At 43.9% G+C, this 23,788-nt stretch overlaps 1 protein-coding gene across 2 annotated transcripts in view; it reads right to left on the bottom strand.

The window, feature by feature from the left end:
* apba2b (amyloid beta (A4) precursor protein-binding, family A, member 2b) overlaps positions 1 to 23,788 on the bottom strand; it is a 102,671-nt gene that overhangs the window by 77,859 nt on the left and 1,024 nt on the right. The window lies entirely within an intron of this gene.

The following is a 23,788-nucleotide window of genomic DNA, read 5'->3' as shown; positions in this document are numbered from 1 at the left end:
GTCCCACCCTGGAGCCAGGCCTGGGGTTGGGGCCCGTGAGCGAGCGCCTGGTGGCCGGGCTTTCGCCCATGGGGCCCGGCCGGGCCCAGCCCGAACCGGATACATGGGCTCGTCCAACTGTGGACCCACCACCCGCAGGAGGAACATGAAGGGTCCGGTGCAATGTGAATCGGGTGGCAGACCAAGGCGGGAGCCTTGGCGGTCCAATCCCCGGACAAGAAAACTAGTTTTTGGGACATGGAACGTCACCTCGCTGGCGGGGAAGGAGCCGGAGCTTGTGGCAGAGGTTGAGCGGTACCGGCTAGATATAGTCGGACTCACCTCGACACATAGCATTGGCTCTGGAACCCGAGACCTGGAGAGGGGTTGGACACTCTACTTTGCTGGAGTTGCTCCGGGTGAGAGGCGGAGGGCTGGGGTTGGCTTTTTGTTAGCCCCGAGACTCTCTGCCTGTGTGTTGGGGTTTACCCCGGGGGACAAAAGGGTAGCTTCCTTGCGCCTTCGGGTCGGGGAACGGGTCCTGACTGTTGTTTGTGCTTATGGGCCAAATATCAGTTCAGAGTACCCACCCTTTTTGGAGTCCCTGGGACGAGTGCTAGATAGTGCTCCATCAGGGGACTCCATTGTCCTGCTGGGGGACTTCAATGCTCACGTGGGCAATGACAGCTTGACCTGGAGGGGTGTGATTGGGAGGAACGGCCCACCTGATCAGAACTCGAGCGGTGTTTTGTTACTGGACTTCTGTGCAAGTCGCAGTTTGGCCATAACGAACACCATGTTCGAACATAAGGATGCCCACCGGTACACTTGGTACCAGGGCAGCCTAGGTCACAGGTCGATGATAGATTTTGTAGTCGTATCATCTGACCTGCGGCCGTATGTTTTGGACACCCGAGTGAAGAGAGGGGCGGAGCTGTCAACTGATCACCACCTGGTGGTGAGTTGGATCAGATGGCAAGGGAACATGCCGCGTAGACCTGGCAGACCCAAACGCATAGTGAGGGTCTGCTGGGAACGCCTGGCAGAAGAACCTGTCAAGACGGTCTTCAACTCCCACCTCCGGCAGAGCTTTGACCACGTCCCGAGAGCAGTGGGGGACATTGAGTCCGAGTGGGCCTTGTTCCACTCTGCGATTGTCGAGGCGGCTGTTGTTAGCTGTGGTCGTAAGGTGGCCGGTGCCAGTCGTGGTGGCAACCCCCGTACCCGCTGGTGGACACCAGAGGTTCGGGGAGCCGTCAGGCTGAAGAAGGAGGCCTACAGGGCGTGGCTGGTCTGTGGGTCTCCGGAGGCAGCAGACAGGTACCGGATAGCCAAGCGGGGTGCAGCAGTGGCAGTTGCCGAGGCAAAATCTCGGGCGTGGGAGGAGTTTGGTGAGGCCATGGAGAAAGACTATCGATCGGCTCCAAAGAGGTTCTGGCAAACTGTCCGGCGCCTCAGGAGAGGAAGGCAGCAACTCGCTCACACTGTTTACAGTGGGGATGGGGAGCTGCTGACGTCAACTGAGGCTATAGTCGGACGGTGGAAGGAATACTTTGAGGAGCTCCTCAATCCCACCAATGCGCATTCCGAGGAGGAACCAGAGCTGGGAGGCCTGGGGATGGACTGTCCGATCTCGGGGGCAGAAGTTGCTGAGGTAGTCAAACAACTACACAGCGGCGGAGCCCCGGGGGCGGATGAGGTTCGTCCTGGGTATCTCAAGGCTATGGATGTTGTAGGGCTGTCATGGTTGACACGTCTCTACAACATTGCGTGGTCATCGGGGGCAGTTCCTAGGGAGTGGCAGACCGGGGTGGTGGTCCCCATCTTTAAGAAGGGTGACCTGAGGGTGTGTTCCAACTATAGGGGGATCACACTCCTCAGCCTCCCTGGAAAGGTCTACTCCAAGGTACTGGAGAGGAGGGTCCGATCGATAGTTGAATCTCAGATAGAGGAGGAGCAATGTGGTTTTCGTCCTGGCCGTGGAACTGTGGACCAGCTCTATACCCTTGCAAGGGTGATGGAGGGGGCATGGGAGTTTGCCCAACCAATCCACATGTGCTTTGTGGATTTGGAGAAGGCTTATGACCGTGTCCCCAGGGGCACCCTGTGGGGGACGCTCCAGGAGTATGGGGTGGGTGGCTTTCTGTTAAGGGCCATTCAGTCCCTTTACCAGAGGAGCGTGAGTTTGGTCCGCATAGCCGGTAGTAAGTCGGACCTGTTCCCAGTGAGGGTTGGACTCCGCCAGGGCTGCCCTTTGTCACCGGTTCTGTTCATCACTTTTATGGACAGAATTTCTAGACGCAGCCGTGGTGTGGAGTGTGTCGAGTTTGGTGGCAGGAGAATCTCGTCTCTGCTTTTTGCGGATGATGTGGTTCTCCTAGCTTCATCCAGCTCTGACCTTCAGCTCTTGCTGGGTAGGTTCGCGGCCGAATGTGAAGCGGCTGGGATGAGGATCAGCACCTCCAAATCTGAGACCATGGTTCTCGACCGGAAAAGGGTGGCTTGCCACCTCCGGGTCGGGGGAGAGGTCCTACCTCAAGTGGAGGAGTTTAAGTATCTCGGGGTCTTGTTCACGAGTGAGGGTAGGAGGGATCGGGAGATCGACAGGCGGATTGGTTCGGCGTCTGCAGTGATGCGGACGCTGAGCCGATCTGTCGTGGGGAAGAGGGAGCTGAGCCAGAAAGCCAGGCTCTCGATTTACCGGTCGATCTACGTCCCAATCCTCACCTATGGGCATGAGCTTTGGGTAATGACCGAAAGAACGAGATCGCGGATACAAGCGGCCGAAATGAGTTTCCTCCGTAGGGTGGCCGGGCTCAGCCTTAGAGATAGGGTGAGGAGCTCGGACATTCGGGAGGGACTCGGAGTAGAACCGCTGCTCCTCCGGATCGAAAGGAGCCAGTTGAGGTGGTTTGGGCATCTGGTCAGGATGCCTCCTGGACGCCTCCCCGGGGAGGTGTTTCGGGCATGTCCTGCCGGCAGAAGGCCCCCGGGTCGACCCAGGACACGTTGGAGAGGTTACATCTCCAATCTGGTCCGGGAACGCCTTGGGGTCCTGCCGGAGGAGCTGGTGGACAAGGCCGGGGAGAGGACGGCCTGGAGCTCCCTAATTGGGATGCTGCCCCCGCGACCCGGACCCGGATAAGCGGAGGAAGACGACGACGACGAAACTAGAACTGCTTATTTCGCAGCGTTAATTGAGGAGAATAAGAATAATCCTAAATTTCTTTTCAGTACAGTTGCTAAACTTACACAGAATCGTAGCTCTGAGCCATTTATTCCCTTAGACCTCAGCAGTAACGACTTTATGGGATTTTTCACGAGTAAAAGTAATTCTATTAGAAACAAAATCTTTAGCATCCTCCCTAATGTGATTTCTTCTTCCTCAGTAAGTGAGGCAGCATCTGAGGTAATGTAGAACCTCATCTGTGTTTGAACCATTTTGATCCAGTTGAGCTTTCAGAGTTATCAAAAATATTAGCTTCATCTAAACCGTCCACTTGCATTTTAGATCCAATCCCAACCAAATTATTTAAAGATGCATTTCCTTTGGTTACTGCCCCCATTCTAGATATAATCAATCTATCCTTAGTAAATGGATATGTACCACAGGATTTTAAGGTTGCTGTAATCAAACCCTCACTTAAGAAGCCTTCTCTGGATCCAGATGACCCAATGAATTACAGACCAATATCTAACCTTCCATTTTCATCCAAAGTCCTGGAGAAAATGGTGGCCATCCAAGTATGTGAGCATTTAAACACTAATGCTCTGTTTGAGGAATTTCAGTCTGGTTTTAGAGAGTATCACAGTACTGAAACTGCATTAGTGAGAGTTACAAATGTTATTCTCATGGCCTCAGATAAGAATCTTGTGTCTGTTCTAGTCTTGTTAGATCTCAGTGCTTCTTTTGACACAGTAGATCACGATGTTCTTGTAGAAAGGCTTGAACATGTTGTAGGGATCAAAGGAACAGCGTTAGGCTGGTTTAAATCCTACCTGTCTGACAGATTTCATTTTGTAAATGTGCATGACAAATTTTCATACTCCAGGGTTACTTGTGGAGTACCACAGGGTTCAGTGCTTGGACCAATTCTTTTTACTTTATATATGCTCCCAGTTGGTAAAATCATTAGACAGCATGGGATAAACCTCCACTGTTATGCTGACGATACTCAGTTATATTTATCCATTAACCCTGATGAACCTAATCGGTTGGGTAGATTACAGGCTTGTCTTGAGGACATAAAACATTGGATGACTCTAAACTTTTTGCTTTTAAATCAAGACAAGACGGAAGTTCTCATCTTTGGACCAGAAATCCAGAAAAGGAAATTGCTTAGCCAATCACCTGACCTGAATGGCATTAAATTAGTCTCCGAGAACAAAGTAAGGAACCTTGGTGTTATTTTTGACCAGGACATGTCATTCAAATTCCAGGTTAATCAGGTTTGTAGGATTTCCTTTTTCCACCTTCGGAATATTGCTAAGATTAGAAGCATCCTTTCCAGGAGTGATGCTGAAAAACTAGTTCATGCATTTATTACATCAAGACTGGATTACTGTAATTCATTACTCTCAGGAAGTCCACAGAATGTAGTTAAAAGTCTTCAGCTTGTCCAAAATGCTGCAGCTTGAGTTCTGATGAGAATTAAAAAGAGAGATCATATCTCTCCTGTCTTAGCTTCCCTACATTGGCTACCTGTTAAATTCAGAATAGATTTTAAGATCCTTCTTCTCACATTTAAAGCTCTTAATAATCAAGCTCCATCATACATCATTGATCTGATTGTTCCACACATTCCTAACCGAGCACTTTGCTCTCAGACTGCAGGTTTACTGGTGGTTTCTAGAATATCTAAAATTAGGATGGGAGGCAGATCTTTTAGTTATCAGGCTCCTCTCCTGTGGAACCAGCTCCCAGTCTTAGTCCTTGAGGCAGACACCTTGTCTACTTTTAAGAATAGGCTCAAAACATTTTTAATTGATAGGGCTTATGGTTAAAATATGATGTTAGCCTAGATCTGGACAAGTGGGGGAGTAGAGGAGGTAGAGTGTACAGTCGGTAAAGACGGCTCTCCCTTGCCCTGCCTCCAACATGCCTCCATCTAAAAAGGCTAGGTTATCCAGAGTTATCTCTGTAGTTATGCTGCTATAGGCTTAGACTGCTGGAGGATACACTGACCACTTTTCACACTCTACTACTTTCTTCTACAATCTGCTCTTTAACTGTATTATTTCCTGCTACTTCAGCTATTAACTTTATTTTTTCTCTAAGTGTTTTTCTCCCCAGAAGAAGCTACAATGATGTTCTGCTCAGCTGTGGTAGCCTCATGGAGGGGGCCATCGTCTAGCACACTGCTGCTAACCACTTAAACTTTCTCCCTCTCCTGATAATAACTTTTTGTTTCCTTGACATTGGATGTGCTACTGCTAGTTTACCTGTTAAACAATAGATTCACTTGGATAAATACAATAAAGTTTATCTCTCACCAAATAGAATATTTACTAAGCAATCATGGTGTAACCATGGACACATTGCTTGGTGTGTGTGTGTGTGTGCTCTGTCTTCTCCATCCCCAGTGAGTCATGGTGGATGGCTGCTTATACTGACCCAGGATCCTCTGGAGGTGTCTTCCTGTTAAAAGGGAGTTTTCATCTCCACTGTCGCTATATGCTTGCTTAGTATGAGGATTGCTGCAAAGTCACTGACACTGGACAGTGACTTGATGCAATTTGCTGGGTTCCTTATATAGGAAACATTTTTTCTGATTGGCTTAATGAACTGACCTGAATTGGAATGTTTATTATGTGAAGTGCCTTGAGATGACTCTTGTCATGATTTGGCGCAATATAAATAAAATTGAATTGAAAATTGAATTGGTTTTCAAATAAGCCACAATTTCTAAGTTAACAAAATGTGCATAACAATTATGTCATGATGTGGAGTTGTTGATTAGACCCAAATGCAGGTGAGAGCAGGCACAGGAAGCAAGTTGCAGGTGAAAAGAACTGATTTATTAGAATAGCGGCAGATAAGATGACACGAGGTGAAGACAATACGAGGATCTGACACAGACCAGCACAACCAGAGGGTTTAAATGCATGAGGATAATCAGGGAAACAGGTGGGTAAGGCAACGGGGGGCAGGTGAGTTCAATCAACACTAACAAGGGAGACAAGACTCTAGAGACACAGGAGGCTACATAGATTCTGACTATTTATATATGTATTTAATATTTATGACCAACATAAACCTACCAACTCTGCATTCATACATCAAATTATGTTAAAAATTAAAGTATTACGATGACTAGACTACCTATGTATGGAAGCTTCCAGTATATAGAGCTCCACCAGAAGATCTGTGCCCTCTACCCCCCACACAGCTGTGTTTTCAAAACGAAGCCTCACGTTAGCTGTTCGTGACTTTAACAAACACCCAGTCAACATTTTACAATGGCTCTCACTGTCAGGCAGCCATGACCCTTGTCCTAGGGTCATAAACACTGACATGAAGATTAAATGTGAGGGCTTGAAGGCTGAGCAGAAATAAACAAGTTGCCAGAAAACAGCCCACTAACACAGTCCTGCCCCGCAGCTTCACTTCTCTTGCTAGTGTTGAGGAAAATAATACAATGTAATAATGGATCACTTTACTTTAGTAAATAATAGATTGTATTCTGTTTTCTTCAAACACCCCTCTTACTAGTAGATTGACTCGTCTCAGCCAAAGCTAACAGCTTTTAACCATGATAAGACCAAACCAACAAGCTTTTAGGAGAAATTGCTAATTTCAAACTTCTCTGCCCATTGAAAGACTTTCTGCACAGAAATCAGAAGGCACATCATATGACGCTTTGGCACTACATTTAAATCTAAATTGGACTGACAGAAACAAGCACCTCCAAGTCTGAGACAGCATGCCTCTTGCCCAATGCATACAAGTACATCTAGCATGTATAAAAAACAAAAAAGAAAATGAGGCCTCCCAGTATCATACATTTGTACTTGCAAATTCTTCATTGTTCTCTTAGAACACATTAGTGTGTGCGCACCATTGATAAGCATCAGAGGAAGATTTCATTTCAACAAATCCATAATGTCTCTACACATTACTGCTAATTTAACTATTCTTAAATTCTTTGAAAAGAATCACATAGACTTGGTTAAGGGTCTTTTGTTCAGGTTCAACATTGAGTTTGGCACTACAGTGCCCCGCAGAGATGATGCACTTGTGGCCATGCTATTAAAAAAACAAAGGGACACCCAAACAGAGGTCAATACTGCAAGCACTCATACCAGCAGGTATGGTTATTAGGCTTGGGCGGTATTACCATACGCAGCTGGTGTTAGAACATAGCAACCGTGTCAGTTCCAATACCGTCATGAAAAAAAAGCAGTGCACGTAGGAGACAAGGATAAAAAAAATTAAAATAAATAAATAAATGTATTTTAATACATGAAACAGATGCGTAGTTGAATTTTCTGTTTTACTAAATTAGTTTATTGTGGTTTTTTTCCCAAATTTTAGAGATGTTCCATAAGGTTTATCAACGTGATGTCATCACGTGACTGCACAGAGACGCACAGAGAGAAAAATGGCAGCTCACGCACCAACTGACTTGGTGTCTGAAAACAACACAACTTCTGCAGTTTGGCAGTGTTTCGGGTTCAAAGCAAACTTAAAAGGAGAGCCAAACACCGATGAGGAAATTTGTGCAAACAAAAGAAAAACCGCAAAAGATGCATGCCCCGTCGGACATGAGCGAGTCGGAGCTTAAATAGCAGCCTTCTGTATGGAGCCTGCTATTAAGAGACAACACACTTTTCTGGTACAAAATATGCTGCCAGTCTACCCCGGATGTCACGACTAGCCTCAAGGTACTTGTGTGTCTGAGCCACAAGCTCATCGAAGCTGGTTTTCAGCAGTCGGTCCACAACGTCCTATATTGAAGGCGGAAAAGGTAAACATGCTGGTTTTTCAGGTGAAAACTCTTTATAAGCTGCGTGGATTTAAAGTTGTTAATTGTATGTGTGTTATGTTGTTATTGTTTTAGTAATAGTGTTTGTTATTTAGTTTCTGAACGGTGAAGGTCCAAACCAACAGTTTGGTAATTCCACTTGTGGCTTACGTCATCCTTTTAAAAGTAGCCCCGGTAATACCGTACACCTTGGTAAAATGTGGAGGTAGTTGGACGGTATTAAAATTTGGATACTGCCCAAGCCTATCTACCATAAACCGTCAGGGGAAAGCTGATGTAAACCGGTCAGTAGGAAGTGGCTGAGACCGACGTGAAAGACGATCTCCCGCCCACCCCGCGTTAAGGAGCCATGAAAAGTTGCTTACACATTAGCGTCAGTAATTGTGGAAAACAAATTAGCTTAAAACATTTTTCCATGCCTCTTAACAAAGTATTACATATTATAGCTATAAATATATGGTGGAGATTTTTAAAAAATGAATTGAGTGGTTCTCTCGCATTTGTCTAAAAACCTCCACCAATTACATGTTTCGGGTCGAAAGCAATTATTGGACCATCCAGTTGTTGGTCTCGCAGTACTGCCGCACTTTCCCAGGTCCTCCATACACACTCACGTATTTAGTAACAGAACACCACTGGTGTGAGAGGTTCTCGGCTCAATAATATCACAGAAGGAGAAACATCCGGCTGCTACCTCTTCAACTTTAGGACAAATTACCAGATCCCTACAAAGAAAAACTCCATTTGAAGTCATGGACAACAAAAGACATTAGTTATTCAAGCTGACTAATACTTGACATAACTGTAATTCTTTAAGGGGTTCCCATTAAGTGTTGATCCTTGGAAACACAGCTCCAGGTCTACTCTAGGGCCTTATAAATCTGGCATAAGGTTTTCCTGTCATTCAGTAAAGCACAGGCTGCAGCAGTGTTGTTCACAACTGTCTTCTTGTTAAAGCAGAAGAAAAGTCAGGATTCTTTAAAAAAGGCAAAATAGCACCATCACGTCTCTCTATTGTACACAGACAGTTCTCTTCACACTCCCTCTGCAAGCAAGCAGCAGAATGGTGAGGTGTGGCTCATTTACACAATCATAAATCCACAAGTACTTAATGAGGCAAATGCATGTATTTACATGCACAAGCAGCAGCACCAATGCATTATTTTAATAAGAAATAACATATTTAAAGCTGCAAAACAAAAACACTGGTATGGTGATGGTTGAATTCCTTAAACGTCCTCTCCCTTTTTTCAGATTTTATCAACATCCATTTTTTTTCAGGCTTTCTATGCACATCTGACTGTGCACATAAAACATCTGCTTATGTTTCTACAGTTATACACTACACAAATGATGTTTAATCATCTGTTCCATCAATAAAAACAACATTCTGTGTAACCTAGAGGCTGGTTTGATCATTATGCCTCCATAACGATGCCAAGATGTTTTATGAAACATTTACCTCTGCATTTGACAGAAATTCTCCTTGTTGAATGGCTTCTATCTGTCACTGTAAAGAAAATGAATATAGGGCCTAGCAGACATGAATTTGTCGGCATGTTGAAACCGTGATGGAAGAAGGCAAGGCTCTTGGCACATCTAAATGTCATTGTTAAATAAAAGCCGCAGTTAGAGAGATGACTTGGGGGTGCATCTTAAATGATGACATTGTGTAAGAGATGGTATCTTGTAAAAACACAAAAGCATGTAGAAGATGAAATGACTATACTACATGAATATCACACAAAAGCTATTTTGTGTGATATGCGGCCTTTGACTCCATTTCTCATTCCATCCTCCTCAATAGACTCTCTTCCTTAGGCATCACTCACACCCCCCTCCGCTGGTTTCAATCTTACCTTACTGGTCGCACTCAGTTCATCCAGTTAAAATCCTTTACCTCAGAACCCTCCCCAGTCAAGTCAGGTGTGCCCCAGGGCTCTGTCCTGGGGCCCCTCCTCTTCATAATATACCTCCTCCCTATCGGCAAAATCTTCCGCAAATTCAATATCCAGTTTCACTGCTTTGCTGATGACACCCAGCTCTACATTTCCAGTAAGCCCAACTCATCTCTTCCACCAACCTCCCTTACACTCTGCCTCTCAGAAATCAAATCATGGTTCACCTCTAATTTCCTCAAACTCAACGGCAATAAAACTGAACTTCTTCTAGTTGGCACTAACTCCACCCTCTCAACATCTGACAGCTTTTCTTTAACAATTGACAGCGCCATAGTCTCCCCCTCCCCTCACGTCAAGAGTCTGGGTGTCATTCTCGACAGCTCACTTTCTTTTCAAGCTCACATTAATAACATAATTTGGTCAGCATACTTCCATCTACGTTCCATTAACCATCTCCGTCCCTCACTGACCCCTCACACTGCCGCCATTCTCGTCCACAGCCTCGTCACCTCCCGTATCGACTATTGCAATTCACTTCTTTATGGTCTTCCCAACAAACTCCTTCATAAACTGCAAATGGTCCAGAATTCAGCAGCCTGTATTATCACCAGAACCCCTTCCTTTCACCACATCACCCCGGTTCTCCAGCAGCTTCACTGGCTCCCAGTTAAATTCAGGTCCATCTTCAAAATTCTCCTCCATACCTTCAAAGCAATCCACAACCTCTCTCCTCCATATATCTCAGACCTTATAAGTATTCACACCCCATCCCGTTCACTCAGATCTTCTTCTTCCATCCATCTTGCGGTTCCTTCTGCCCGTCTCACTACCACGGGGAGCAGAGCTTTCAGCCGCTCTGCTCCCCGTCTCTGGAACTCACTTCCCCCAGACATCAGGAACATCGACAGTTTTACCCTTTTCCAATCAAAACTCAAAACACACATGTTTAAATCTGCCTACAACCTCTGATTTTATTGAACTGTTTCTCTCTTTGTTTTTTCTTGTTTGGGTTTTATTATTGTTTTATTGTATTTTATCACGTGTTTTCTGTAAAGTGACCTTGGGTGTCCTGAAAGGCGCTTTTAAATAAAATGTATTATTATTATTATTATTATTAAAAGCTGAAAATAGCTTAAAGTGACAGTTTGCATTTTTCCTGGCTATAGGGGGCAGTAGATATCTAAATCGTTGCAAGCAGTATTTTTGTGTTGGAGTAAGACCTTACCAACTGATGCCCATTGGGGTCAAAAAACCCTGAGGAGTGCAAACTTCTGCAAAATAACAAGGGCACCAGACTCCATTTCATCACTGGCAACAAGTGAAGAGGTAAATGTGTAAAACAACATTCAAGAATGACGAAAGTTTTATAACCCTTTGTTACATATCAGTAAATGCATGGTGTCTAAAATAGCGTCGTCCAGAGACTTAGACCCGCTCCCATATATTTTAGACCAGAATTTTATGATTATATGTTACAAAGCCGTCCATTATTTTCCAATAACTGGGCATCGTTTCATTCATTTTCAACAACATTTTAATGGATATTTCCAGAAATTAATAGTAAAAACTACACATTGTCTCTTTAAATTTACTAAATTTTTCGAAATTTGGTTCTTCTGAAATGATCTGTGTTGAATTCTACAAGTTAGACAAAAGCATGCGGAAATCTTTGAGAAAAATGATGATAAATGACCTGCATTTGTATAGGGAGCACAAGTCTCCTCTCCTTTGGTCAGCTCATTGGTCCCCAGAAAAAAGAAAATATTAACAGAAGTTACAAAGGCTATTTTCCGTTCCGCTTTGCCTTACGCCCTGAATCACACATGCATTGCTCTTGAATTTAACTGAGAAGTAATTATGTGTGTCAGGTAAATTGTGATTAACTTGAAAAAATTTGTCATGTAAATGACTACAAATCAGACATTGCGACGTAGCTCTCCTCCAGTGTAGCTGCTTGTGATATGGCCTGGTTTATAGTAGTTTTCTCCATGTTTAATGCTCCTTCTGTCGTCCTGGAAGAAGGCTTCGATGCTCACAAAACTCACAGTCACTTTTGGTCTCGTTCGATGACGTCAATTTGGAGAGACGTAGTCTACTACCGTATTTTCCGGAGTATAAGTCGCTCTGGAGTATAAGTCGCACCAGCCATAAAATGTATAATGAAGAAGAAAAAAACATGTAAAAGTCGAACTGGACTATAAGTCGCATTTTGGGGGGAAATTTTATTATTTTTCTTACAAAATCTGAGAACAAGTATTTCACGTTGCAAGACAAGTACCAGTAACAATAACAGAATAAACAACCAGGGCGCAGCAGCGCACCACGGTCTCCAGCAGAGGATGGCAGTGTTTCAAACCCTCCCAGCGGGCGGGGAGAGCTCATTCCTGTGCCGGAGCCGGCTCGAAGCACCCCGCCACAGGCTGCAGCAGGTGATGGCAGTGTTTGAAACCCTCCCAGTGGGACGGGGAGCTCATTCCTGGGTCGGAGCCTTCCAGCCCGCAGCAGCTCGCCACAGGCTCCAGCAGGTGATGGTGGGGCAGAAGAGCTTATTCCTGGTCTGGAGCCGGTCCGCAGCAGTGCGGTATACATAATTTGGTATATAAGTCGCTCCAGAGTATAAATCGCAGGACCAGCCAGACTATGAAAAAAAGTGTGACTTATTGTCTGGAAAATATGGTATGTCTTTTTAAACAAAACCTAAAATAACTGCTGCCTTTTGGAAATAAGGGATTTCTTGGCATCAAAATGTATCTTTAAAATTGATGGATATCAAATGTGAAATTCCTGGTTCATATCAAAGCTCATATACTCCCATTCATTTTTTTGGCAATAAGGGCCCCATGGTCTGCAAGTAGATGGGCACAACTTTGTTAAAAATGAGTCAAACCTTTGTTATATTTATAACTGAATGGTCCTATGCACATCGGTCTAAGTGGATTTTCATAACAATATCCCCAATCACTGCAAGATTGTTTGGTCTTCCCTGAGATTTCTATTTAGGTGGTTGCATTCTGGCACAGAGCCCAAGCACTGCTGCTTGGAGTTAAATCTATTTTGAGTTATTATTTAAGTAAGTTTAGTTAAGTTATTTATTTATGTTGGATTACAAACATAAATAAAAATTTGCAAGATCTTCAATTTTTTTGAGTTCCACCTGTATACAACCCTGGCACTACACAATTTCTTTAGTAGAACTTTTTTGATTTTAAATTTTTTTTTTTGCTAAATGTTCAAACCAGCATCAAACCACCTTACCTACCTTGAAGAACAACTTGGCTTGCTAGCACAGTCGCTATTTGGGGTCCTGCAAAATAAACTACATTTAAAAATGTTAAATTTAAAGCTCTAATTTCTTACAGTCAATAAGAACATTTGGAAATTCCTCAAAAATTTGGGGAATTTACCAAATAAGAGATGTCTAGGTAATATTGACCATTTTAAAAGGGAAAGCAGGCAGCTGGCATTCAGAAAGATCTAGTAAATGAATGAGGCGGTTTCAAAGCTTCTCTTTTTCACTTTCTGGGTCTCGCTTCAGTCTCCATTCTTTAGTGCCACCCATGATTAATGCAGCTATGAATGGGTTAGTTCAGTGAGCACTGCAGGAGAACAGTTTCTATAGTTCTTTTCTTCTCTCGTTGCCATTTCACTTTCCTCCCAATGTGGCCTGATTTAGTCAGAAAGCGTGAAACTGATTTGAACTCATTTGAATGCTAATTCCTTTAAAAGAGTCAATGCATGTATCACTTTACTGATTCTAGAAAACACCCGGGAGGAAAGTAATTGTACACTGTGTAATACAAATATTCTTTATTAATCTAATTTGGGAATAGTGATAAATGAGTCAAGAGTCTTTATTTCCATAAGTTTAAAATTAATATTTCCTAAAGTGGTGCCATTTTGTCATAGCCTAGTTGATTTTATTAAAGGGATGTGTTGCTTGTAATGTTATGAGATACACTAAAATACTTAATTTAAACCATGAGAAATGTAAATATTTAGATTTTTAGTTTTGGATAAAATATTTATGTCAAGACATGCCTCTGGTCATTAAAGAAAATTAAAATGATCACGTAAAACAATATTTAAATGTAGACTTTTGCAAATGTAAAGTTAAATGTTAATGTAAAAAAAAATCTCAAAACTCCCTTTTCTCTCAAAGCTGTTGGAGAAGGATGTGTATTCACAACTGGCTCATTTTATGAAAACACATGAATAATGGGAGACATTCCAGTCAGGGTTCAGGGCTGGTCACAGCACTGAGACCGCACATTTATTGGTCCTCAATGATATTCTTTAGGCGATGCTGTCATCTTGCTGTTATTGGATATATTGGCAGCTTTTGACATGGTCAACCTTCTGGACCAACTGCAGCACTGGGTGGGGATCACTGGGCTGGCCCTCCAATAGTTCCGCTCCTACCTTCAGCTTCTGTGTTAGGATGGGTGAAGCCTCAACCATTTGGGTGGGACTCTGCTGCGGTATGCCTCAGGGCTCTGTTCATGATCCCATTCTGTTTGCAGTATATATCCTACCCCTGGGGCTTCTCCTTCATCGGCATGGTGTCAAATTACATCTTTACGCTGATGATTGCCAGATCTATCTTCCACTCTGGCAGGGGGCTGCTGGATCTGTCTCTCCAACGTTTAAGGGATGGTTTCTAACCTTTTACTCCTGAACAAAGCTAAAACTGAAGTCATAATTCTGAGTCCTGGTAGATTAGATTAGGCTCTGACGTAGATCTTGGCCTTTTGGTGCCATTTGAAGAGAAAGTTGCTAGCAATCTTAAGTTCTTAAGTTCCAAGCACACATTTCTACAGTTGTGCGCTCCAGTTTTTTTTAATCTGCAAAGCCTGTCTAAGATCAAGCCCCTTTTGTCTAGGTCACACCTGGAGTCTGTTGTCCATGCATTCGTTCTGTCCTGGCTGGACTACTGCAATGCTTTGTATGCCAGTTTGAGTGAAGGCGTGGTTGCAAGCCTGCAGCTCATCTAGAACTCAGCTGCTAAATTTCTGACAGGTAATAGATGGCGGGAAACCAGAATTCTGGTGCTGGCAGCCTTAAGCTTGGTTTATGCTTGACACATTCACTTTCCGCTTGGTGATGCGGCTCGCGGATGGAACACGCTTCACAACTTGCAGCGTTTATGGTTCGTGTGGCTTGTCTCTGCGGTGAGCCAATATTCTCCCAAACTGTAGGGGGCAACAAGGAGCTCTACGGCATGCATCCAACACTACACCATGGTAGAAGTAAAACTGACTGTTTACAACATGGCATTTCAGCATTTTTAACAGCGTCCTCGTCTTTTCCGACAGTGCAAGCTATTTCTCTCCAAGAATTATTAACAACATGTTGATCACTTTCCCGAGCGCAGCTGTGTCTACAGCTCACTGCTCCCCCAGGGGATGGGTCAAATGCGGAGAACAAATTTCACACACACACCTGTGTGTGTGACAACTAATGGGACTTTTAACTTTTTTTGATCACTGTGATCTCTGAGAACTGAATCATACAAATGTCTGTATTTACGAACCTCTGCCATACTAGTTCTTGCCGGTCCGCCATGTTTTTCCGCGTCCAACTGTCCGCGTGGTTAGAAATTTTCCTAGGTGCGCGTTGCAGAAATTTTGGGCCGTGCGGAGACGCGGTGGAGGGGCGTGGTTGTTAAAATGACGCAATTTCGCCGCGCGGAGCCGTGCGGACCTCGCGGACGCGTCAAGCATAAACCAACCTTTACACTGGGTCCTGGTGCAGTACAGAGCCAAATTTTAGATCCTACTTGTTTCCAGGGCTCTTCAAGGCATTGCCTTCCCCTATCTGTCAGCACTACTGAACAGACATGTCCCATCTTGGTCTCTTTGTTCGGCTGAGTAACAGCTGTTGGTGGTCCCCCGATCCAAATACAGATCGAGGGGGGATCGTGTGCTCTTGGTTCTGGCTCCAACGCTCTGGAACAAGTTACCTTTGAGTGTTAGGCTGTCATGTTGTGTGTCCTTGTAGTCCCCAGCTCCCTCCTGGTTTCCCTCATGTTTCCCCTAGTCACTTCACTTATCATTAGTCCTCTGTTATTTTAGATTATCTAGTTCATATCTCCCTTTAGTGTATTGTGTTCCTTCCCCATTTAAGTATTATCCTCCCCTGCCTTCCAGTGTATTAGTTCTGTAACTCTTAGGTCATTAGTTTATTTATCTTTAGTTTCTCCTTTGTCTTATTTCTACAGTGTTTAGGTTTATTTACATTCAGTAACTTTGTTTTACAGATTTTAGGTCTGGTTTCCTCACCTGCCCTGTTCTGCTCCTCCTCTCAGTTATTAAACTCCCCTGTGCCCAATTCCCTTAATCACCTAGCCCCTGTGTATAAAACCCTGTCTTGTCTCTCAGTGTTTGTCGGTCCATTGTTGTATGTCAGCGTTGTTTTGTCTCTCTCGAAGTTTCTCCAGGTTTGTGCTCATAAGTGAGCTTCTGTTTGTTTCTTGTTCATTCTGTGTTTCTTGAGATTAAGCTTGGTTTTGCGCCTTTGGATTTTTGTTCGTCCTCCTTTAATAAAAGGAATTTATTTTCTTAAAACCACTCCTGCCTCGAGTCGTTCTGGGGGTTTCTGCATCTTGGGTCCAACCCTCCTGCTCGCAGCGTGACAGAGTGGACCGACCACACCAGGATCCAGCAGAACCTCCAGGTTCACTGATGCCCCAGCGCATGTACATGTACCATGGAGACCCAGACACCTGTTGGAGTTTTATTCGGGGCTGTGCTTATTGCCTAGACATGACTTCCTCAGAATTCAACAAAGTCTCCTTTACGGTGCTTTGTTTGAGAGATAGACCTCTGCAGTGGGCAGCAGATTACTTTGAGATACACCCAATCAGGACTGTGCCTTTCTGGGACTTTGCTAAGAAACTGCACGAAGCCTTTGGCCGTGACTCACCTACACCAACTGCTCATGCCACCACCTCCTCACCCCTGGGACACCAAGTCACCTCCATGTCTCCTCCATCTGCCCGAAACATCATTACCTTCCTGCTACCGTCCAAACAGCCAGAACTGGCTTCCTCTCCTTCTCCCCTGTTCCTGTTGGCACAACCTCTTCCCCACTGGTGGGCCAATGTGCCACAGCACTCACCAGTCCCAACAGCGCCACTTCAACCTCCACACGACGACGACACAACCATCGCCAGCAGCCTCCTGAGGTCAGAGCTGCGCCATCAGCCCAGGTATTTCCTGCTCTGCAACCTCAGCCCGAGCTCCACCTGCCGTCACCATCAGCTCAGCCCGAGCTCCACCCGCCATCACTGCATCCAGGTCCAGCGGTGGTCCAAGGGGTCGCACCGCATCCACGCCCAGCAGCGATCCCGGTGTTTCGGCCTGTCCAAGAGGCTCTGCCCCCAACAGCTCCGCCTCCAGCCAAGTCTGTGCCCAGTCCGGCGCTCCAAGCCAAGCTGTCAGCGCCACGTCCGGCGCCTCCGGCCCAGCCTGCGGCGGCTCCGCCTTCTCTCAAGTTGACACCTCCAGTCCAGTCGGCTGTCTGGCCTCCAGTCCAGTCGGCTCTGCCTTCACTCAAGCCTGTGCCTCCCCGGGCCAAGTCGGATGCTCCGCCTCCAGTCAAGTCAGCGCACGGTCCGGCGCCTCCAGCCAAGTCGGAGCCTCCGCCTCCAGAGTCCACAGCGTCCCCGCCTACAGGCCAGTTATCGGCAGCAGTCACCGCCGGCCTGGTCCTCGTCCATTGCTTCCTGTGCCCCAGACTCTGGAACCACTGCCTTTGTCCCCGGTCTCCCAAGTTCAGCCGGCTCCCGAGACCCTGCCAGCTCCTACTTCTCTGTCGCCGGCCTCCTAGACTCTCCTGGTCCCCCGTCGCCGGCCTCTTGGTTTCCCTCATGTGTCCCCCTAGTCACTTCACTTATTAGTCCTCTGTTATTTTAGATGATCTAGTTCATATCACCCTTTAGTGTATTGTGTTCCTTCCCTATTTAAGTATTATCCTCCCCTGCCTTCCAGTGTATCAGTTCTGTAACTCTTAGGTCATTAGTTTATTTATCTTTAGTTTCTCCTTTGTCTTATTTCTACAGTGTTAAGGTTTATTTACATTCAGTAGCTTTGTTTTACAGATTTTAGGTCTGGTTTCCTCACCTGCCCTGTTCTGCTCCTCCTCTCAGTTATTAATCTCACCTGTGCCCAATTCCCTTAATCACCCAGCCCCTGTGTATAAAACCCTGTCTTGTCTCTCAGTGTTTGTCGGTCCATTGTTGTTTGTCAGCGTCGTTTTGTCTCTCTCGAAGTTTCTCCAGGTTTGTGCTCATAAGTGAGCTTCTGTTTGTTTCTTGTTCATTCTGTGTTTCTTGAGATTAAGCTTGGTTTTGCGCCTTTGGATTTTTGTTCGTCCTCCTTTAATAAAAGGAATTTATTTTCTTAAAACCACTCCTGCCTCGAGTAATTCTGGGGGTTTCTGCCTCTTGGGTACAACCCTCCTTCTCGCAGCGTGACATAGGCAGGCGCCATCGCTTCTGGGTTTTAAGTCTCACCTGAAGACTCATTTTTATATGACGGCGTTTCAGCATTAGGAATCGCAACATTGCCTTGATCTTTTATTGTTTTTTAGCTGGTTTAACATGTTTTTAATGTTAGTTTCCTGTTTTATTCAGCCTTTTTTTTATGTTTTCAAGAATTTTTTTTTAGTTTGTATCTTTTTGAAACACAGCATTATATTGGTTCTTATTGTGAGTTTTATGGTTGAATCTTGCCACCTAAATAAATAACTTTCCTATACAAACACAAAGATCCAAAAATTGTGTCATGGATTTCTACTATTTTTATTCAGCGCTATAGAGTTTTCTAGAAATAATGCATGGAGACAACAAAAAAATACATCAATGTCAGATGCTCTGACTTTCTCAATATGAACAAATCAGCTGCGCCATTCATGTTGCCATAACACTGATGTGACATTCAAACTAAAAGTTCCCTGAGAATGTCTTAGATGTGTGATCATGTGTTTGATTCTAATATGTTGAGTCAGTTCTTGGAGCTGTGTCTACGTTCTGATGCTGTAATCAATCCCCCATAAGAACCAGCAAACCATTTTATCTGTGTGGTGGCTGACGGGTTGTGATTAGCCTGTAAACTCCAAGGAAAAGTTTAACCATCTTAAAGTCAGTGATCTGAAAAAAGTCTCAACAAGGCAGCAAAAACGTCAGGAAAGCCATACAGCAGAAACTTAGAATCAAGGTCCTATGGAGAGCTATTAGTTGTGACTCTGCTTTAATTCTCATGTTTAGTCATAACCAGCTAGGACAAAATTTTGAACACTATTTTAAAATAATTGTGATTTAATATGGTTGAATAACAGCAAAATAAAACAGCATGGTACAAAAAATATACATCCACTGACCTCTGCATGACCCCTCGACTTCCCTCATCAGCTTTTCAGTCCATCGGTCCCAGCGTGCTCTCTATAATTAATGCTTCTCTGGTTTCTGGTCAGGTCCCTGCTTACTTTAAGAACACTGTAATCCACCCGCTTCTTAAAAAAACGAGACTCGACCCCTCTCTCCATAGCAGCTTCAGACCCATCTCTAAACTTCCGTTCATCTCCAAGATCTTGGAAAAGGTTGTGGCTAAACAATTCACAGCTGCTCTTGATGAACATAACATCTATGATAGCTTCCAGTCAGGTTTTCGTAGAGCTCGTTCTACTGAAACAGCTCTTCTTAGGGTCTCTAATAACCTTCTGACTCACAGTGATGCAGGAAACGGTTCTGTTCTGGTCCAGCTGGACCTGACTGCAGCCTTCGACACTGTTGACCATCACCTGCTACTGGAGAGGCTGAGAGACTGGGTAGGCCTATCAGGATCTGCTCTGGAGTGCTTCTCCTTTTATCTGTCTGAACGTTTTTTACTGTGAATGTCTCTAAGTTTAGGTCCTCCACCACCTTCCTCACCCATGGTGTCCCACAAGGTTCTGTGCTATTGCCTCTACTCTTCCTCCTCTATCTGCTTCCTCTTCAGCACATCCTGAGCTCCTTTAAAGGAATCTCCTACCATGTTTACGCAGTTGACATCCAACTCTCCTTTAAGTCCCATGAGATGTCCGTAAAAACAATAGTAGAACCCACCCCACGATCAAAAGCAGACAATATATTTATTTAATCTGGCCAGGTCAAAAAATAAAATATCACAGAGAAGAATTTTATCAGGTAAAATAAGGATCTCTGATATAAAAACTATACAAACAACTTGCTTTTCCATTTGAAAAGTCAGTTTCTTCCTATCACATAATTCTCTCCTCATTGCTAGATAATAAATGTTGGGTTCATGAATCATTCATGATGCTAAAACCCAAGTTTTATTGCAGTCTGCTTATTTGAACTCTCACACACGTTTCTCCTCTGTCATAAATCATCTTTGAGTTGCCTGAATAATAGTTTTGTAGAATGAGAAAATCAGAACTCATCTTGGAGCCAGATTTTTCTTAAGGGCACAAACTCTATTACTGCAGCACAAAACAAGATTTTTGGGATCTTGATCATGACAAATTCTACTGAATACTTTTTATTTGGCGTAGCAGTTTAAAAAGGCATGCTGGAGTCATTTCTACTTTGCCGTGCAGCTTAATTAAATTTACATGGCCAGAATGCATCACATGCAAATGATCTTGTTTTATTAGTGCAGCCAGACTGAAGGCCGTCGCCACGTTCTGCAGCAGAAACATAACTGGCGTGGTAGATGACTGCAGTATGACTAAGATCCCAGGAGGAATTAAAACTGTCCTTCACCTCAGGTGCTGCATTGAAAACTAGAGTCATAAGAACCAAGAGAACTGAGCACATCACTCCTATTCTTAAATCTCCACACTGGTTACCAGTAAACTACAAACTCAATTTCAAAGTGCTTCTACTAGTTTATAAGTCAACCAATGGCATGTGGCCAAAATACATGTTGGATGTTCTTCCTTTACATACACCCAGCAGGGCTCTGCGATCCCGAGGAAGCGGTCAGCTGGCAGAACAGGGTGAAGCGGCTTTGAGTTACTATGCTGCACACAGATGGAATCAGCTTCCTTATAACCTCCTATGTGCCCCAACTGTAATAACTTTTACATTAAAATGTATGCTGCACCTTCTGCACTGTAAGTGCTCGGCCTCTAACTTTGCCGTTTCATCTTATTCTTACGTCTAATTATATTTGATCCAATGTGATTAGTGTATTTTAAACTAGATTTTAAAATCTGCTGTTTAATGTTCTCACGCTGATTCTAACATTTGTTCTTGCTGATCTTGCTCCTGGAAAGCACATTACAGCTGCTTGTGTATTGCCTTGCCTATAGGAGAACCGGTTGTTGCAGCTCGGCTCGCTAAAATGAAACGGCTCTTTAATTAATTCATCACCAGAAATTATGCACAATTGTGAGTAAACTGAATTTCTAATCTATGTCTATAGCAAATGTTTATTATGTAAATAACTTATTTTATTCAACATGAAGTAGAGTGCTACAAAAACACATTTCATGTGACAAAAACAGACTCTGTAAGTAAACTCTATTAGAGCCTGCCGGATACAATATTTTCCTTTTGCATATCCCACACTCTGCCTTTGAATTGTCATTGTTAGTAAAATGTGTCCAAATCTTGCTGCTTGTCCTGCTTGCACTCTTTTGCCGTGTGTGTCTGTGTGCGTGTGTGTGTGTGTGTGTGTGTGTGTGTGTGTGTGTGTGTGTGTGTGTGTGTGTGTGTGTGCGTGCGTGCGTGTGTGTGTGTACTTTTGCAGTTAGTTAGTGCTTCAGGGTGTGATAGGGGGTGCGGGTACAGTCTGCCTTCCTCGCTTCAAATCCTTCCAGAATGAGCCGTATCATTCACAACAACATATCACTACTGAAAACTACTCCTGGTTATGAAGAGGGTCAAAACCATTAAAACATTAAAATTAAAGTAGAAAAAATCTGAACAGACACGAGCCTTTCTCTGTCTTCCCTTACTGCACCCTTCCCAACTTGCTTCTTACATCACATTAAATCACAATTAGATTTAAATATACTTCACACCACTCTTCACTACATCTTCGACTGAGACTGGACTGACTTTTATGATGTGGCTTTCCTGCTCTCCACTCATTCTGATGGAAAAACTCACTGAGGATTAAAAACTGAATACTGTTCTTTACATTCTTTCTGGGACTGGGAGATCAAATCTGGGTCGGGTCATACCAAAGACTTTTAAAAAATGGGACCCAATGCCTCCCTCAGCTTTTAGGGTTTGGATTGGGGGGGTTAAACCCCCAAATAGTTCCCAAGCGTGGCCACAGCTGCAGCTCACTGCTCCCCACAGGGATGGGTCATATGCGGAGATGAATTTCACCTGTGTGTGATGATGACTAATAGGGTTGTCACGGTAACCGGTGTAGCGTAAACCCCGGTAAAAAAGTTGACAATAATAATAACCTTCTTGTTTTTAAAAAAACGGTATTATCTCGGTGGGTTTACCTTGGCTGCGGTGTAGGCGCGGTGACCCTTACCAGCCACCGTATCATCTGCTGAAGTTGCCGGCGGCACATGCGCACTTTGTTGTTTACAACCAAAACTTTCTTGAAGCTAAAGCTGAAATAATGGCCAAAGGAGGCGACGGCAGTGCGCAGGAGGACATTTATTATCTTTCAAAGAAGACAAAGTGGGAAGTACGGGCATCTTTTGGATATTTGAAGAATGCCGAGGGACAGTTGATAGAAGACGGCTATCCTGTTTGCAGCACGTGCAGAAAAAGTGTCTGTGAAAGGCAGCAACGCTTCAAATCTCATGACACATCTGCGTGACCATCACCCTCAACTCTACAGTCAACGCAAGGCAAGCTAACGTTAGCGTTTTAGCTAAAATGCGTGATCCGAGGATTTGGGTTGTGGGAGAATGCAACGAGTCGCTATATAAAGCAGCCGCAGCGCCGCTACCTGCATATAAACCGTGTCGCAGACACCCCCATGTTGAAATGACGCTATGCATTACGGGGCTCCCAGGGGCAGATAAGAGTTGGTCTCTCTCCGAGAATAATTATGAATTTAACAATGATTACTGCCTGATGACATTTTCCCAAATCTGCAAAGCTCACTGGAAGGACACAAACCGAGGACAATATTTTCCTGATATAGGGTTTATTACTCAAGTAAGGGTAAAAAAGTATCTGATTAGAAGGCTACTTGAGTACCGAGTATCATCTGCTCTAATATTTTTAAAATGATGACATCAAACAGACAAAAAATAAGAAGTTATGGGCAAATATTGGTATTTTAAAGACTAAAGGGGAAAATGTAAACAAATGAACAACATAATTAGAAAATAACACATTTTAGGCAAAATTTCGACACAAAATGAGGACAATATTTTTCCTGATATACGGGGTTTATTTAGTTGTCTGAAAATGTAAACGTTTAAAAAAAATACCGCGATAATACCGAAAACCGTGATAATTTTGGTCACAATAACCGTGACGTTAAATGTTCACACCATGACAACCCTAATGACTAATGGGATTTTTACTTTAGATACAGAAAGTGCTCAGATGCACAAGTTGTTTTGTAGCACTTAGTTAAAAAAGGAATTAAAAACCACCTCCAATCCCCAACTGAGCTGCTGTTCATGCAAACATTATTTTATAAACTGCTGTCAAACTCTCATGACACTGTTTATTTATGGAGAAATATTACTTTTGCTGTGCACATGCTACCTTAGCTAATCAGTCATTTAGGTCTAAAACTATTTCTACAAACAGAGGCTGTTTAGGATGTTGGAATATGTACAAAGGTAAACGTTTAGATCTATTAAACAGAAGCACACTTTAGAATGACCAAATAATCCCTTCAATTTGAGTTGTCATAATGTTTTATGTGTTTTTATCCAGGATATTAATCTGGTGTCGGTTCATTAGTATAAACATGCAAATTCAGTTTTTGA

Source organism: Nothobranchius furzeri, chromosome 9 (genome assembly GCF_043380555.1).
Source record: "Nothobranchius furzeri strain GRZ-AD chromosome 9, NfurGRZ-RIMD1, whole genome shotgun sequence".
Classification (NCBI taxonomy): domain Eukaryota; kingdom Metazoa; phylum Chordata; class Actinopteri; order Cyprinodontiformes; family Nothobranchiidae; genus Nothobranchius; species Nothobranchius furzeri.
Note: the sequence above shows the minus strand (reverse complement) of the source record. Positions and strands in the feature narration are given on the sequence as shown.